Raw genomic sequence first — 19,518 nt, forward strand, 5'->3', positions numbered from 1 at the left:
TGTATGCCTTTAGCTGCTCTTCTGACCCAGTACACTACAACTTTAGGATATTCGGTGACCTCAAGCGGTTTCCCAACGAGAGTCCTGATCAGACCTGCCCGAATCCGATACACATCTTCGCGTAAATGCAAAATTGCTTGGGACTGTTCATGCTACATAAATTCACAGAGAATGCTAACTCACTGATATCACTAATTCACTATGGAGTTAGGAGGACAGAGGAGTCCGTGTTGCAATGGCTTCTTAAATATTCATCCAAAGCAAGTGCCTACCTACGAGTATAAAAATCAATGGTTTAGCAAAGAGTACAAGGCTAGCTCTAACTGGATCACATAATAAATGATAATCTAACTTAAACTAAATGTAACTTACCTCTGAGTGGTAACTGCATGCTAATCGGAAAAAACGTTAGCATTATAGAACAAAAACACAACAAAAATATAATACTCACCAAGCCCCGGGATCTCCACGCCTAGAAGGTTGAGCCAGTCTTGCTTGCGTTCAATAATATCCACCCAGTGGTGCGTCCACTGCCGGGTGGAGGGCTAAACCTGGGTAGCAGCCCTCACCAAAAGGCACACACTAGCCCAGTGCTGCTGACGCTCTTGCAGGGGGTAACTGCTCCCAGGCCTGCCACCTGCCTCATGCTTACATTCTATAGGGGAGGGGAGATGGTGCTGCACATAAAAAACAACTGCTGCCACCTTCTCCTCTCTGAAGATAGGGTGAGGCTGCAACCCCTTGAGGGCGGCACTGCCCACAAGGCAGGTGGCTGCTGTTGCATCGCTGCTGCTCTACCATGGTGCTCGGTGGGTAGGGTAGGACAAAAGAAAAAGGGAAAAATAAGCAAAAATAGAAAAAGTCATTAAAAAACACAACAAAATAAAACGTAAAAATAATGAGACAAAAAGAAACACTAATACAATAATTAAAAAATAAGGGTAGATGAAGTATGGGGTAGAGGATTGCAAAGATTGAGGGCAACTAGAAGTAGAACGTCCAGCACCATAAACAGAGTGAAAAACAAGATGGCTGCGCCCTAGCAAACCATGATGTGCTGTTTACGTGCCATTTTGAATGCGTGGACGCACTTCGCTTTGCATGTGACCTCAACCGCAATGCAAACAGGCGCAACAGAGAGCTCCTCAAAAAGAAGAAAGAGAAGGCCTCAAACACCACGTATCTGCCAAGGGGACAGGGCACCAAATCACAATGATATGAAGAAAAAATCCCTTGAAATGAAATATTACACTCTAACACCATGCTGTCTACTTACAAACAGACCTCTGCTCTCGTGAGCTGTCACAATAAAGGAAAATGTAAAAAAGAAAATTGATGATCAATAATAACCCCATACAAACACTCCATTAACAACAATTTACAATACATAATGTTATTTTGGAATAAAATACCACCATACAGATAGATGCCCACCATAAAAAGAGCTCCATTAACTATTATTAAATGACAGGAATTAAAAATAGTTAAAATATCATCCTAAGTATATGACAACCACATCACTGCGTGCTCATTACATATAGCACTGACAAACAGGGAGACAAAACCCAAGACACCCTCTTTTGTCTATCACAAAGAGCTGTCCCACTCGGGTATCCACCAGCCAATAGATTGAATCTTTGTCATCTAATTTTGGTTCCTACATGGACTCAGGTTGCATAAAAGTGTGTCACTCAGTCCATTCCTATCTATTTTAATCAATCCTCAAATCTACCAAACTGAGGTCCAAATCTGCCCCTTAGCTCAATTAGTAACACCAGGGTACAGGTTTGAATTCCTCAACATAGGCTGCCATAATTAATTTTATACCATTTCTTCGGTCTGACCCAAGTGATATATTTCTCCATTATTGCCACAGAAATACAGGTTCATACCCCTTCAGCCTCATAAACTCAATCTGCGTTGTGCCCTAGTCTCTACCTATGATAGACAACATCACTCTGCTGCCCTGCATGTATATCTCTTGTCCATACTTATTCCTTTTAACCAGGTCCCAAAATGGTAACATAATACCGAAAATTCCTCGAACTCTAAACTTCACTAATCTTCATTCCCAATGACATAACATATTTGTCTAATATATGGTCTCACCTTTTTTTCTGGGGTATTCGTGTTCCTACCTCCTTTTTTCTAAAAACGTCTATAGAGTTGCACTCAATGGTACTCCTCCCCTCTATATTCCTTACCAGTCACCTGGTGGCGGGATTAATAAACCTATCCGCTACTATCCTGCTATTGTAATTTCCTGTAAACTTCATACCAACCACTAGGACTCCCATCTACTCCCTGGAGCTCCTTTTAAAGGTGCCATTTTGGAATCGCCATTCTAACGTACAAAGGATGGAACACAACCAGTGTTCCAATTCTCCAGCCTCCAATCTGACCCCTGATAGGACAATCCATCCCTGTGACTAAACCATCAATATTTTCTCACCTATCTTCCTCAAGTCGTGCTGTGGTAATCTTTTAGTTTCCTATACAAACTCATACCAACCACTGGAACTTCCTGTCTACTATTAGAGGCTCCGTAACAGGCGCCATCTTGAAGTTCCCTTTGTGACATGAGATGCTGGAACATATCCAGCGCTCCTACTTTCCGAGCTAAAAACCTGCCCCTTAATGCAACAACATATCCTAATAACTACTCACTTACCCCTAAAGCTCTTCCCACCATAGTATATCACAAACCTACTCTATGATGCCACCTGCATACATCAACACAGGTTCTACAAGTGGTACATCCCTTACTCTCTCAGTCCTCCCTGCTGTTGAGCCCTTTCTTCACAGTATCTAATCTGATGATGTACCAGAGTTCTCTCCTTCTCCTAGCCCAATCTCCATTCCCACGTCTCATTTTATGGATGAGTTTCTCTCAAAGTGTATGGCCCTCATTACAACCCTGGCGGTCGGTGTTAAAGCGGCAGTAATACCACAAACAGGGGGTTATTCTAACTTTGGAGGAGGTGTTAATCCGTCCCAAAAGTGACAGAAAAGTGACGGATTTACCACCAGCCGTATTACGAGTCCATTATATCCTATGGAACTCGTAATACGGCTGGTGGTATATCCGTCACTTTACTGTCACTTTTGGGACGGATTAACACTCCTCCAAAGTTAGAATAACCCCCACAGGCCGGTGGGAAAAAAAATGGTATTACGACTGTGGTGGAAACCGCCAACATAGACAGCCACTTTAACACTCCGACCGCCACAGCGGTACAAACAAACAGCGCATTGGTGACCACCAACAGGCAGACGGAACACAATGTACCACCCACCTTATCACAACACGGCTATCCGCCACCTTTTCCGGGGTGGAACCAACGCGAATAAAAACACTGCAGAAACAGTACACAGAAGGGAAACCACTCACCTCTCCACACCCCACGAGGAACCAGGACGCCATGGAGCCCAAACTGCAGATCCTGCCGGCGATGGTCTTCCTGCTCCTCTATCAGGAGCTCCAACGACTGCGACCACGGTGAGTACTGAACCTACAACACAGGGGAGGGGGGACGGAAAAGAGAGAGACACACACACGCAACACGCAACACTCCCACCCCCAACCCCCAACCACAACACCATACACACAAATACATGCTGCAACATTACACATACACCCCCTGCCCCTCCTTGAATAACGCAAAGACAAAAGGAAATTATTGTAATGATTGTAATAAAAAAAAGAATCCATCAGTCAAAACTCAATATCCAATATATACAATTATGTACACCAACTACACAAGTCCAGATAGTGCAACAAACATTGGGGGTTATTCCAACTTTGGAGGAGGTGGTAATCCGTCCCAAATGTGACAGGTTTACCACCAGCCATATTACGAGTTCCATAGGATATAATGGACTCGTAATACGGCTGGTGGTATATCCGTCACTTTACCGTCACTTTTGGGACGGATTACCACTTCCTCCAAAGTTGGAGTAACCCCCATTGTCCATGGACCACTGGGCCAAAAATGCATGGGCGAGGCCCACACTAGATACCTGACTCCAAACAGAGAGAACACTGGAGGGGCATCACATAGAAAATATACAGGCACCTCAGGGCGAGGGGGAGGGGGGGCACCTCAGCCTGATGAACGCACGACGCCACTGCTCCACGAGGGGGCTCCATGGCCATTGATGTATCCTGGGGAGTGCAATGCCACAGTCTCTCAAGTCTCTCCAGAGGGTGGTTTGCCCACTGCTTTATCCTAGGGAGGGCAAAGCCACAGTCTCTCAAGTCTCTCCAGTGTGTGGTTTGCCCACTGCTTTATCCTGGGGAGTGCAAAGCCACAGTCTCTCAAGTCTCTCCAGTGGGTGGGTTGCCCACTGCTTTATCCTGGGGAGTGCAAAGCCACAGTCTCTCAAGCGGTTATCAGTCTCCACTGGTTCTGGAGGGGGCTTTGTGCCCAGAGTGCTTCATCCTGCCAAGGACCGAGGTAGTGGATATGAATCTCCACTGGTTCTGGAGGGGGCTTTGTGCCCAGAGTGCTTTATCCTGCCAAGGACTGAGGTAGTGGATGTGAATCTCCACTGGTTCTGGAGGGGGCTTTGTGCCCAGAGTGCTTCATCCTGCCAAGGACTGAGGTAGTGGATGCCTTTCTCCACTGGTTCTGGAGGGGGCTTTGTGCCCAGAGTGCTTGATCCTGCCAAGGACTCAGGTAGTGGATGTGAATCTCCACTGGTTCTGGAGGGAGCTTTGTGCCCAGAGTGCTCCACGTGCATTGTGGCCGCAAAAATACACTCGCCTGGGTGTGTGTGCCACCAGATTGCCGAGGTACAGATAGGCCATGGAGGCAGAGACATACCCCGAGACATACCCCACACTGCTGAGGCTTCGCATTCTATATGCAGGTGACAACTGTGATGACAGTGATGCTTCATGGAAGCTGCCCAGGGTCCTGGTACTCACCACCAGCCTCAGAAGACTGACCACTGGGGATGGCAGCCATGTCTGCGGTGGTGCCACTGGGTCAGGATGTCGCGGAGCCGCTGGTAGTGCTTGCGGCGGTGTCAGTTGCGGCGGTGTCAGTCGCGGCGGTGCTTGCTGCGAGCTCTGTGGCAGCGGTGCTGACTGCGGGCTTTGTGGCGGCAGTGCTGGCTGCGGGCTCTGTGGCCGCGGTGCAGGCTGCGGGCTCTGTGGCGGCGGTGCTGGTGGGGGTCTCTGTGGCGGCGGTGCTTGTAGCGGGGTCTGTGGCAGTGGTGCTGGCTGCGGGGTCTGTGGCGGTTGTGCTGGCTGCGGGGTCTGTGGCAGCGGTGCTGGCAGTGGGCTCTGTGGCGGTGCAGGTGGTGGTGCAGGTGGCGGTGCAGGTGGCGGTCTTCTCCGCCGTACAGGTTGGCGTCGACGTGGACAGAAGGTGTGACACTGGTCCCTCAGTTGGTGCCACCATGCCCTTTCCTGACCAGCCCTTCAGTTTCTGGCCCTTCCCCACCTGGTGGTGGCGCAGCTGTCTTGCCACTATCCCCTTTCTTTTTCCCTGACCCCTTGGTGGCAGGTGTTTTCGGCTTCTTCCTCTGGGATGTGGGCACCTTTTTCACCTTGGCAGGTGGCGGAATGTCCTTTCCCTCGCTCTGTGGCACACTGGCAGCCCTGATGGTTGGTGTACTCCATGACCCCGCAGATGCTAGCACCACTGTGTCTGGGGATGTGGTGGCTGAGGTGCTGGGCTGGGACCTGGAATGCCTGGCCCTAGGGGAAGGACGGGGGGGGGAGGTGTAGGGAAGAGGTCAATATTAGCCAGGAAACGTTTTTTAGACACACTGGGATGGGTAGATGGAGGGGGTTTGGGAGTGGAGGTAGAGGTAGAGGTAGTGGTTGTAGGTGTACATCTGCTGAATTTGGGTGAAGGTGCATGGGCTGGAGGCTTTTGTGAGGTGGATGGCTGTTGGGTGGGTGTGTGCCTGCGTTTGTGTACTTTGGGAGGAAGGCTCACAGACACACTGGGTGAGGACACTGGGGATGTGTGAATGGTAGTGGGGGTGGGGGTGGTGATTGCACTTGAGCGGTGTGTGGTGATGGGCGTGCTGGTGATGGAGGTAGTGGCTGAGGATGTAGGTGTGAGTGGAGACGAGACTGGGAGGGAGGAGGGAGGCGTGGAGGAGGGGGACACAGTGGAGTCAGTGGATATTGGTATGTGTGCATGGGTATAATGCTTGTGTGAGTGCCTGTGGGATGTGTGGTGCTTATGTTTGCCTGAGCCACCCTTGTGTGTTGAGGTGTGTGAATGCTGGTCTGATGGTGTGCTTGGGATAGGCTGAGCTACAGGGGATTGGGTCTGGGTGGAGAAAGTTGGAGGGGGGAGGCTGGACACAGGGACAATGGCTGCCATCAGTGCTGAGGCCAGAACCTGAAATGCTCTCTGTTGGGCTGCCTGGCCAGAATGAATGACCTCCAGGTCTGCATTTGTTTGTTACAAATGCCTCTCAACACCCTGGATGGCATTCAGAATGGTAGACTGCCCAACAGTGAGGGATCTCAGGAGGTCAATAGCCTCCTCACTGAGGGCAGCAGGGCTGACTGGGGCAGGGCCCGAGGTGCCTGGGGTGAAGGAGATGCCCACCCTCCTGGGTGAGCAGGCACGGGACCCATGCTGAGGGGCTGCTGGGAGGGCGGTGCTGGTAGGGGGGTGGCGGCTGTACCTGTTGATAGGGGGGGCACAGAGGGGCCCGCCACAGCTAGGGAGCTCCCATCAGAGGAGGAGTCGCTGTCACTGCTGTCTGCTTATGTCCCTGCCGTGGAGCTCCCCTCGCCCTCCGTCCCACTGGTGGCTTCAGACTCCGTTGTTTCGCCCTCCAGGGCCAAGTGGGATGCAGCTCCCTCCTGCTCCGTGCCACTGCTCCTCCGCCTGATGATGCTATTGCACACAAGAACAGGGAGACCACAAAAAGGGGGGGGGAAGACAGAAGAAAGACATTGCAGTGCATGCAACACCACTACCGTTGGCGGACACAACAGACACAGCAGACCTCCGCACTACGCCATGCACTTATAGTTCCTAGATTTATCACTTGCCCATGGGATACAAGGCCTAAGCCCGATTTCTGCACACCTGGAAATCACAGGAGCCTGACTATGTGTAGATGGCACTAACCACTAGTCGGGTTGGGGTGCCACAGAGCCTGCCTCACAATGGACCTCGCCTACAAAGCTCGCCCTCGCCTAGGGAAACCCACTGCCCACCTCCCTCGCCCAGACACCTTGTAATGCGTGCAAAGTCAGCAGAATGATAGTGTACTCACCCCCTTGTGGCTGCTGTGATGTCCTCAAGCGCCCATCCAACTCCGGATACGCCACCGCCAGTATCCGGAACATCAGGGGGGGTCATGGTGCGACGGGCCCCCCTCCCACGTTGGGAGGCCATCCCCAGCTGGACTTCTGCCGTCTTCTTGCTCCAGCGGCGAAGGTCCTCCCATCTTTTCCGGCAGTGGGTGCTCCGTCTATGGTGGACCCCCAGGGTCCGGACGTCCTTGGCGATGGCACGCCAAACATCCTTCTTCTGGTGGGCGCTGACCTAGAGGAATAGTACAGGGGAAAAGGAAAATCTTTACCCATCCGGACCCTCATCCTCTTTGGCCCATGTTCCCACCCTTGCCCTGACGCACATACACTCACCGTCCGCACATGCAGGCCTCAGTCCTCCCCCCATTTTTCTTCCATCCACACCACTCCAAACAGGCATTGCCCATGCAGCATTCTCACAGTGTACTCACATGTTTGTCTGGAGGACCCTACAGTTGTGTGTACTGGGGGAGGATCCCATCCACTAGTTTCTCCAACTCCTCCGAAGTGAAGGCAGGGGCCCTTTCCCCAGACACATGAGCCATCGTCGCTTCCAGACTGAGGTCACAGCAGCACTTGCAGTGTTGGTCCTCTACTGTTGAAGGTCAGGTATCAAGTGAGTGAACAGAGAGAAAATGGCGGTCACATCCGCGGCGGTGCATACCGTCACCGCCGGCGTACATCATCATTGGCTCCTGGGATCCATAGGGTCCAATGTTAACTAATGCAGGATTGCGCCCCGGTCTTCGACTGCCAACAGCGACGGTGTACAACGCCAGCGCAGTTACCTCATATCCCCTTGTCCCACCTTACAGGTCAGGCAGCGGCCATTCCAGGGGGCCACATGGCATTAATTTTAACTGTGTCACACCAATGTAGGCCTTGCATACACACAGGAACAGGCACATTGCGGATTAATAAATGTGTGGAAATGACATTTTGTGATACCTCAGTGTTGGCTGACTCTCTGCTCGCTGTTCTCGTCCATAGGGCACGTCCGCTGGGGCAGGTGATTAGATGGCATCCTCCGGTGTACAGACCGCTGGTGGACCTGTCGACAATGGAAGAGATACACGTAATAGTCAACTACAGACTTAATTGTGCAACAATTCATGAACTGTGTGCCCATTTGGAGTCAGACCTGATGTCAGCTATCCGCCATCCCACAGGGATACCCCCTCTGGTGCAGGTCCTGTCAGTACTCCATTTCCTGGCAAATGGTTCCTATCAAACAACAGTGGCCATTGCATCAGGGATGTCCCAGCCAATGTTCTCTAACGTGTTGTCCAGAGTGTTGTCTGCCCTGCTGAAACACATGCGCAGTTACATCGTGTTCCCTCAGGTGGAGGATTTGCCCACAGGGAAAGGTGACTTCTATACCCTGGGACATATCCCCAACATCATAGGTGCCATTGAAGGGACACATGTGGCCTTGGTACCCCCCTGCAGGAGTGAAGAGGTGTACAGAAACCGGAAGAGCTACCATTCCATGAATGTGCAGATGGTGTGTTTGGCCGACCAGTACATCTCCCATGTGAATGCCAAATTTCCTGGCTCAGTGCATGACGCTTACATTCTGAGGAATAGCAGCATCCCTTATGTGATGGTGCAACTCCAGAGGCACCGTGTGTGGCTAATAGGTGAGGACAAGTACCCTATACAGTGTGAATAGTTGTATGGGTCTGGGGTTGTCCCTAGGGGTTAGTGTGTGTCTAACAGTTGTCCATCGACATTTGCAGGTGACTCTGGTTACCCAAACCTGTCATAGCTACTGACCCAAGTGAGGAATCCCAGGACAAGGGCGAAGGAACGCTACAATGAGGCACATGGGCGAACTAGGAGGGTGATTGAACGGACCTTCGGCCTCCTGAAGGCCAGGTTCCGGTGACTTCATATGACAGGTGGTTATCTCTACTACTCACCAAAGAAGGTGTGCCAGATCATCGTGGCCTGCTGTATGCTGCACAACCTGGCTTTGCGATGGCAGGTGCCTTTTCTGCAGGAGGATGGTCCAGCTGGTGGTCTTGTGGTAGCTGTGGAGCCTGTGGGCAGTGAAGAAGAGGAGGCAGAAGAAGAGGATATTGACAACAGAAACAACATTGTCCAGCAATACTTCCAGTGAGACACAGGTAAGAAGATGTCACTGCCTCACACATCTCATACTATTGTTGGAGCTAGCATAAGTCTGTCAGTTTCACTCAGTGTATGGACCCTGAATTGTGACTTTGCATTTCCATTTAACAGATGTGGGTCCCACTTTGTCCCCTCTGCTATATTTCCTCCAGCCCTACAGCTGTGTTTCATCGGTATGTGAACAATTAAATTGACATTGCTATATTCCATAGTTATTGCAATTACACATTTGTGAAAGCACAGACTGACTCCAAATTTTTTTGTGATTGAAGTGTGTTTATTTCTGTGCAAATAAGTGAAGGGGTTTGTAAAATGGGCAGGGGTGATGGTGGAGGAATGTCCATGGCAGAGTCCAGTCTATTTGTTTCACAGGTGCATTGTCCAAAGGGGCATAGGAAGTGGAGCAAGGGCAGTTGATGGATGGACAGGGTGACAAAGTGGGACCAGGGTGGTGTTAATGGACTTCAGTTCCTCCCTTATCCCCAGATAGTGTTCCTCCTGCAGCCACTGGGTCTCCTGGAACTTGGCTAGTACCGTTGCCATCGTCTCCTGGGAATGATGGTACGCTCGAATGATGTTGGAGAGGGCCTCGTGGAGAGTGGGTTCCCTGGGCCTGTCCTCCCCCTGTCGCACAGCAGTCCTCGCAGGTCCCCTGTTTTCCAGTTCCTCTGTCCCCTGAACCGTGTGCCCACTGCCACTGCCCCCAGGTCCCTGATTTTCTTGGGTTGGTGGGTTTGCCTGGGTTCCCTGTAGTGGTGGACACACTGCTGATTGACGTGTCCTGGGGACAGAGGGATGGGCCCGCTGGGTGGGTGCTGTGCTGGTGTTTCCTGAGGGGGAAGTCTCTGTGGTGGCTTGTGCCAGTGTCAGGGAAATCGACTGTCCCGAGGTCCCTGATGGGCCGGGCTGGTCATCTTGATCCAGTTGTGCAGAGCTGCTGTAATCACTGTGGGTCTCTTCTGTGGGGGGACTGGATATGTCTGGTACCTCCTGTACGGTGACGTTGGGTGGGGTCCTGCAGGGGTGTAAAGGCATGATTATTGCATCTGTGTGTGCCATCGTGTGCAATGGGTGAGTGACCCTGTATCTCCAGTGCTTGCATTATTGGCTTGGTCCTTGTGTGTTTGGTCATTTTGGGGCATGAGTGAGTCTCTGTACTGGACATGCTTGGGGGATGGTTGTCCATACATTGGTGTTACATACAGGGCTTGGTTTTGGGATGTGTGGGTTGTGTTGGTGGGGTATCTGTGGGTTGTTGGGGTGATGGGTGTGAGGGTAAGGGTGGGGTATGTGATGGCATGCAATTGGGGTGGGGGATAAAGTAATAAAGATTTGACTTACCAGAGTCCAGTCCTCCTGCTACTCCTGTGAGGCCCTCAGGATGCAGTATTGCCAAGACTTGCTCCTCCCATGTTGTTAGTTGTGGGGGAGGAGTTGGGGGTCCACCGCCAGTCCTCTGTACAGCAATCTGGTGTCTGGAGACCACGGAACGCAACTTCCCCCGTAGGTCGTTCCACCTCTACCGCATATTCATCCCTAGTTCTTGGATGCTGTCCCACTGCGTTGACCCTGTTGACGATTCTGCACCATAGCTCCATCTTCCTAGCAATGGAGGTGTGCTGCACCTGTGATCCGAATAGCTGTGGCTCTACCCAGACGATTTCCACCACCATGACCCTGAGCTCCTCCTCAGAGAACCTGGGGTGTTGTTGAGGTGCCAAGATGTGGTGTGGGTGATGTGTGAGGTGGTGTGTGTTGTGATGTGTCCGGGGATGTGTTGGTGTGTGTTGTTTGAGGTGCATGGATGTTGTGTGAGTGATGATGGTGGTTATCTGTGGATGCTGCTGTTGTTTAAGGTAGTGTATCTCTCTGGCCTGCTTTCAATTTCTGGTAGTAAGGGTTTGTGGGTGATGTGGGTGTGTGCTTTATATTGGATTGGGTGTGTGGGTGTGGTGTGTGTATGTGTATCAGGTGTGTGATTTCGAATTGTCCAATGTGGTTGTGTTTTGTAAATGTGTGTGTATTTTGAGCGCTGTGGTGTGTATCGCCAATGGAATACCGCGGTTGAAAGACCACCGCGTGGATTTGTGGGTCGTGATAGTGTGGTCGTATTCCTGTTGGCGTGACGGTGTCGGTTTTGTTATCGCCAGTTTATCACTGACCTTTGGTGTGGCGGACTTGTGTGGGTATCTGAATTATGGCGGATTCCGAGCTGTGGGTCATAATAGCTGTAGCGGAATTCCGCCACCGCAGTGGTGTGTTGGCGGTCTTCTGCACAACGGTAAGTGGGATTTACCGCCAGGGTTTTAATGAGGGCCTATGTCTCTCTCCGTATGGCCCATCATCTGGAAATGGTCTACTAGAGTGCCACTGGGTTTAGCTGTTCGGATGACTGATCTATGTTCACCCAGACGGGTCCTGAACTTTCTTCTCATTTCACCTTCATAACCCAGGTCGCATGGATAAATAATCAGGTATACCACATTTTTAGTCTGACAATTGTTCAAGCATTAGGGAATTACCCTAAAGCCCTGATACTCTATGTATTTCTTCTCTATGCACAAATCACAGTTGTTGCTATTACCATATCTGTAACTACCTTTCAGTTCAGTTCCATTGAGGTTAAAATGTTTAGAGTGTTGTTCATACTTATATGTTTGTATCAGATTATTCCTAAGGTTCCTATTCCATCTAAAGGCAAAAATGAGCGTTTCAAATGGAGATATGGTTTCCTTTTCAAGAAATGCCAATTTTTATTGATAACATTCTTTAACTTATTACTGATGCCATTGAAATGACTAATAAGGACTATCCTGTCAGTCTCCTTGGATCTCTGCATATTTTCAAACATACTCTCCTTATTATAGAAGTGAGCTCCCTTAATGGAGTTATCTAGTTCTCGACGTGTACCATCCCATAAAAATATCATTGATAAAATGACGCCAGATCAACACATTTTCAAAGAAGGGAGCCATCTCATTATATTATATATATATATATATTTATATATATATATATATACATGCCTTCTTCCAGAGTTCTCTACGTACAAGCAGGCTAAACTCTGGGCACAGGTAGCACCTATGCTGGTCCCCTTAAATTGTAAATAAAGATCATTCTTAAACAAAAATAAATTGTTTTTCCAGACCTGTGTGGTACAATTAATTATGAATCCTTTACTCACCCCTCTAAGGTCTACCTCCTCCAAATAGTTCCCTATTACTTCAATAGTGCTATCTCGTGGAATGTTCGTATAGAGAACCTCTATATCCAGCGTGACGAAAAATTGCCTCGTGGGTCAAAGAGCATCCTTTCGACTTTAGATTTCATGTGGGTTAAGTCCCTAACATATGATCTTTGCTCCTTGACTAATGGATTCAGGAAACTTTCCACATATTTACTAAATGGTTCTAACAAAGAACCAATGCACAATATTATAGGTCTCAGTGGGGGATCATCCATACTCTTGTGAATTTTAGGTAGCCCATAAAGGGCTGGGATAGCGGGGTTCTTGTTTGTGAGGAAGCAACTTACAAATCCAACCCTCTTCCAGTCTTTTTCCTTTGAAATTATTAACTTCCCATTTAAGGGATTCCAATTTAGTCACAGGGGCTTTAGAGTAGTATTTCCTCACTGACATCAGTAACTCAGCTCATCTCTCATAATCGATGGATCAATAACAACTACCCAGCCATCTTTATCTGCAGGTTTTATCGTAATGCTGGAGTCCCGCCGGAGGGCTTGGAGGGCATTCCTCTGGTCGTATGTTAGTTTATTTTGGGGTGTGGCCGGATCCCTATGGATTTTCTGTATGTCCCTCTCTACTAAATTCTCAAAGAGTTATACCTCCTTACCAGCCCGTGCTAGGGATGGGGTAAATGAAGATTTACTTTTTAATCCTGAAATATTCTTCCCATTATTTCTATATTCCCATCTGCTAAAGATTTTGTGAGTCCTGCCTTCCTAAAGAAGGCCCGTAGATTCCTTTGCAGTTCCAACCTATCCACTCTCGCTGTGAGGGCAAACCTAAGGCCTTTTTCTAGGACTTCTACTTCAGTTCTAGTGAGAATTTTCTGGGATACCTTAAATATAGGTGCTTTATTTAACTCCAATATCTCTGATTTCCTGTCCTCGCGTGTTCTTGAGGAGGTTGATTCCTGTGTGGAGGACCCCTTCCTCTGTTTCCCCCACCTCTGTGGCCGATCATTGACAGGACTCAGGACACTATTATTTGGTTCCTCTGCCCCCATTATTTCTATCAAATATATGATCCTTACCCTCACTGCTTGACCCTGAGGATTCTTAAAACGTAACATGTTTCTCCCCAATGCCTTGCAGGGTAAAGATCCTGCCTCTCAAAGCCATCTCACCACCTCGATCCCTTCTACCCTGATAATAATCCTTCTGTAGATATGGGTATGTCCCTTCATAAATAAGGCCCTTATTATGACCCTGGCGGTGGGTGATAAAGTGGCAGTAATACCGCCAACAGGCTGGCGGTAACTACAGCCAAATTATGGCGGTGGCATTTCCAATAGACAGCCAATGTACCACACCGACCGCCAGGGCGGAAGCAACAGTCACCACGGCGGTAGCCACTTACAGCCAGGTGGAAGACAAAGTTCCGCCCACCATATTAAGACCCTGCAAACCGCTACCTTTACCAGGGCGGTACCAACGCCAACAAAAGCCTGGTGGAAACAGAGCACAAAAGTGAAAGGACTCACTCATTGAGACACAGAGAACAAGCCACCATGAAACTCGAACTGTAAGTTTTCCCGATGATCTTCTATGTTATGCTCCAGCTGGAACACCAACGTCGGGAAGAAGGGTAGGGAAGAGGTCAAGTTGGGCAAGGAAAAGCTTTTTAGGGATGTTGGGGTGGGCGGAGGGAGGAGTAATGGGAGTGGTTGTTGGAATTGTATGTCTGCTCGATTAGGGTGCATGTGCATGGGCTGTATGCTGTTGTGAGGTGGATGCCTGTTTGGTGTCTGAGTGCTTGCGTATGTGTCCTTTAGCAGGGGTGAAAAACACAGTGGGAGAGGACACAGGGGACGCATGCATGGATGTTGTGGAGGTGTCTGCCAGTGAGGTATATGCTCTGCTTGGTGTGGTGATGATGCTGGTAGTGAATATTGATGTAGTGCATGCAGGTGTGAGTGTGGACGTAACTGGGTGGGAGGTGGAGGAGGAGGAGGGGGAGACAGTGGAGGCAGTGGATATTGTTGTGTCTGCAACTGAATAGAGTTTGTGTGCGGGCCTGTGGGATGAAGCGTGGTGCTTGTGTTTGCCCATGCCACTCTTGGGTGTTGTCTTGTGTGCATGCTCGTCTGTCTGTGTGCTTGGGATGGGTCGGGGTTGAGGAGAAGAGGACTGGGGAGTTGGAGGGGGGAGGGTAGAAACAGGGACAATGACTGCCATCAGAGAGGAGGCCAGAGCCTGAATCGATCTCTTTTGGGCCACCAATACACCATGAGTGCCCTCCAGGAATGTATTGCATTGCTGCATCTGGGCTGCCAGCCCCTGGATGGCATTCACAATGGTTGACTGCCCCACAGAGATGGATCTCAGGAGGTCAATAGCCTTCTCACTCAGGGCAGCAGGGCTCACTGAGCAGGGCCTGAGGTGACTGGGGCAAAGGAGATACCCACCCTCCTTGGTGAGTGGGAACGGGCAACTCGCTGAGGGGCTACTGGGAGGGCAGTGCTGGTATGGGGGATGGCAGCTGTACCTTCAGCTGGAGTGGTCACAGAGGTGTCCGCCACCACCAGGTAGCTCCCATTGGAGGAGGAATCTGAGTCTGTGTTGTCCCCTACAGTCTCTGCTGTGGTGCTCCCCTCGCCCTCAGTCCTGCTGGGTCCCTCAGCATCAGTGGACTCTGCCTCCAGGGTCCTGTGGGATGCAGCTCCCTCTGTCGCCAGTGCCTCTGCTTGTCTGCCATGATGCTGCTAATACACATAAGGACAGGATGACAAAACAAGAAAGGGGGCGAGAGAGACAAAGGATACACTGGCTCAATGACTGCAACAACACTACCGTTGGCTTACCCAGCACCCTCACACACAGGGAACAGGCCTACGCACTATGAATTGCACTACCAGTGAAATGGCTAGTCACTAAGGAATGAGGAAGGGCACACACTGCCAACTGTAGCATACCTGGGACCCACCTGGACAGTATTTTACATTCAAACCCTTAGCTACCAGAGGACCTACGCTGCTATGTCTGGCCAGGCCTAGGAGCACCCAAGAACAAACAACCACCACCCGGATACCACCCCATCAGCTGTAAGTTGTAATGATAGTCTCTGTACTCTCCCCCTTGTGGCTGCTGTGATGCCCTCACGTGCCCATCCAGCTCTGGGTAGGCCACCACCAGTATGCGGGCCATCAATGGGGGTCAGGGTCCCCCTTCCTTGTTGGGAAGCCATCCCCAGCTGGGGCTCTGCGGTCTTCCGCGCCCAGCGTCTCAGGTCCTCCCACCGTTTCCAACAGTGGGTGGTCTGCCTTCCATAGACCCCCAGGGTCCGCACCTCCTTGCCGATGGCATGCCATATTCCCTTCTGTTGATGGGCGCTGACCTGCAGAGTTAATACAGACAGGAGAACAACATTAGATAAACAGTCCAGCCTGTCACACAAATGGCCCCCCATACCTGATCCCATCAACATTGGCACACACATAGCCCAGCGCACAACATGTACAGCACCAACCCACCCCCTTACACAATGCCTTCACACACAACTCCATGCATTCATGCCACATGCATCATGCCCACGTAGATCCCAATTGGACACTGTACCCCATAGAGCCCAATATGAACCAATGAGGATCACGGCGGATCACGACCGCCTACCGCCACGGTGCACAACATCGGCAGAATTACCTCACTTCCACCTGTCCCTCCACACAGGACAGGTGGTCGCCATTTCAAGGGGGGTGAACAGGCCTATCGATAATTGCTGCATCACAGGTTAATTAGGCACATACATTCTAAATCACACTGTCTTAAAGCATGTTTGCACGATGTGGACTGCTGTTGTGGTATAGTTGTTCAAATTGTGACAGCCTACTCACTCTAGTGTCCCTTAGATACCTACGGCTGCGGATGAATAGGAGATGGAGACATACCCCCGTGTACAGACCCCTGGTTGACTTGGCTACACTGGAGGACAGGCACATTATACTCACCTATAGACTGGATAGGGCCACAATCACAGAGCTGTATGCCCAGTTGGAACCTGACCTGATCTTAGCTATCCGCCATCCTACTGGGATCCCCCCTCTTGTGCAGGTTCTATCAGTGCTCCATTTCCTGGCAACTGGTTCTTTCCGAGTGACAGTGGGATTGGCAGCAGGAATGTCACAGCCAGTGTTCTCACTCGTGCTAGCAAGAGTCTTGTCTGCCCTGATAAAACACATGTGCAGCTACATTGCTTTCCCCCAGGCGGAGGATTTGGCCACTGTGAAGGCCCGGTTTTATGCAATGGGACATATCCCCAATAAAATTGGGGCGATTGATGGAACACATATTGCATTTGTCCCCCCGCCAGATTGAACAGGTGTACCGGAATCGTAACAGTTTCTACTCCATGAATGTGCAGATAGTGTGCCTGGCGGACCAGTACATCTCCCACGTCAATGCTAAGTATCCTGGATCAGTGCATGATGCATTTGTCCTAAGGAATAGCAGCATCCCAAATGTGATGTCCCAACTACAGAGGCACAGGGTGTGGATGATAGGTGGACCCTAGTTCCCACCCAGTATATGTTGGTGTATGCCTATGGTGTGGGCCATGTAGGATAGTGTGTGGCTAAATGTTGTCCCTCAACATTTGCAGGTGACTCTGGTTACCCAAACGTATCATGGCTGCTGACCCCTGTGAGGAATGCCAGGACAAGGGCTAAAGAACATTATAATGAGGCACATGGGCGAACCAGAAGGTTAATTGAAAAGACCTTTGGCCTCCTGAAGGCCAGGTTCAGGTGCCTCCATCTGACAGTTGGATCGCTGTGTTACTCACCCAAGAAGGTCTGCCAGATAATTGTGGCATGCTGCATGTTGCACAACCTGGCCCTCAGACGCCATGTACTTTTTCTGCAGGAGGAGGAGACCGGAGATGCCCCTGTGGCAGCAGTGCACCCTGAGGACAGTGAGGATGAGGATGCAGAGGATGAGGATATGGACAATAGAACATTGGTGATCTGTCCGTACTTCCAATGACACACAAGTGAGACATTGCAACTTCACATTTCTATGGGTATTGGTGTATTCTGTGTGGCATTGGCATGCTGGCATTACCCACTTCTTTCCCCTACTTACTGTTACCTATGGATGTTCATTTTACAGATGTTGGTGATGACAACATTCTCCTGATGTGATCACAACAGCCAGCTACAGGTCATTCATTCTATGCTCATGCTATTTACAGTTCATTTGCAATAGTTGTAGCTGTTTCAATCAATGCAGATTTGCAATACATGAAATACTAGTAGTTGAGTTTTATCCAAGGGTTTTTATTGTGATAAAATACAGAAGGGAAAGTTTAATGGAAGGGGGTAATGATGGAGGAAAGTCCAGGGTATTGTTCAAGTCTGCTTGTAGCACAGGTGCATTGTCCATGGGGACATAGGAAGGGGAGCTATGGCAGTTCAAAGTGGACAAGGGGACAGTGTACGACACAAGGGTGACAATCAGGAGAGTCTAATTTCCTGGCGGTGGTCTTGGCAAGTGTCTCTGGCTTCTGTCTGGTTTGCAGGGAACGTTTGTGGGGTGGTTCACCTTCTGCAGGGGGAGGGGTGCTGGTGGCCTGTTGGTCCTGTGGTGGGGCCTCCTGGCCACTGGCGGTAGCGGAGGTGGATGGCTGTTCAGACGACTGGCTAGTGGCAGGGGCCCACTGGTGTGCTGTTGCCTCCCTCATGATGTTGGCTATGTCTGCCAGCACCCCTGCTATGGAGATCAGGGTGTTGTTAATGGCCTGCAATTCCTCCCTGATCCCTTGATACTGTCCCTCCTGCTGCGCCTGTTCCCCTGCACATTGTCTAGGATCTGGCCCATCGTGTCCTGGGAATGTTGGTAGGCTCCCAGGATGTCGGAGAGTGCCTCCTGGAGAGTCGGTTCCCTGCTCCTGTCCTCCCTCTGGTGCACAGCAGTCCTCCCAGTGTCCCTGTTGCCCTGTGCCTCTGTCCCCTGAACGGTGTGCCCAACACAACTGACCCCAGGTCCATGATTGTCTTGGGGGCGAGGTGTGGTCTGGGGTCCCTGTATAGGTGGCCACAATTCTGATTGACGTGCCCTGGGGACAGAGGTGTGGGTACACTGGGTGGGTGCTGTGGTGTTAGTTCCTGACGGGGGAAGGCTCTGTGGTGGTCTGTGAGTGGGCTTGGGTGACCGGCTGTCCAGTGGTCCCTGATGGGCCAGGTAGATCATCCAGATCCAGAAGTCCAGAGTTACTGTCATCACTGTGGGCCTCTTCTGTTGGGGGACTGGATAGTGGTGGCACCTCCTCTCCAGTGACATTGGCTAGGGTATCTGTGGGGATGTAAATGATGTATTATGCTTCAAGTGTCTGACATTTGTATTTCTGTAGCTTCCCCTCTATGGTTGATGTTCCCCTGCCAGCTGTTGCTTGTGTATGTTGGTGTATTGTGGGATTCTTAGTTTCCCTATGCTGTACATGCTTTAGTGATGGGTGTCCATGCAGGGCTGGGAAGGGTGTCCATGCATTGGTACAGAATGCAGGGCCTGGCATTGGGATTAGTGAGATGTGATGGTGGAGTGTGTGGGATGTTATGGAGTGATGGGAGTGATGGGAGTGAGGGTGAGAGTGTGTGATGGCGTGCAGGTATGGGGGTGATAATTGTTAAAAGTTGATTTAACATTGTTCAGTCCTCCGCCAACTCCCGGGAGTCCCACCGGATGCAGCATTGCCAGTACCTGCTCCTCCCATGCTGTGAGTTGTGGGGGAGGAGGTAGGGGTCCACCACCAGTCCTCTGTATGGTGAGCTGATGTCTTGCTGCTATAGAAAGTACCTTCCCCCGTATGTCGTTCCACCTCTTCCTGATGTCGTCCCATGTTCTTGGGTGCT

Source organism: Pleurodeles waltl, chromosome 4_1, assembly GCF_031143425.1.
Source record: "Pleurodeles waltl isolate 20211129_DDA chromosome 4_1, aPleWal1.hap1.20221129, whole genome shotgun sequence".
Classification (NCBI taxonomy): Eukaryota; Metazoa; Chordata; class Amphibia; order Caudata; family Salamandridae; genus Pleurodeles; species Pleurodeles waltl.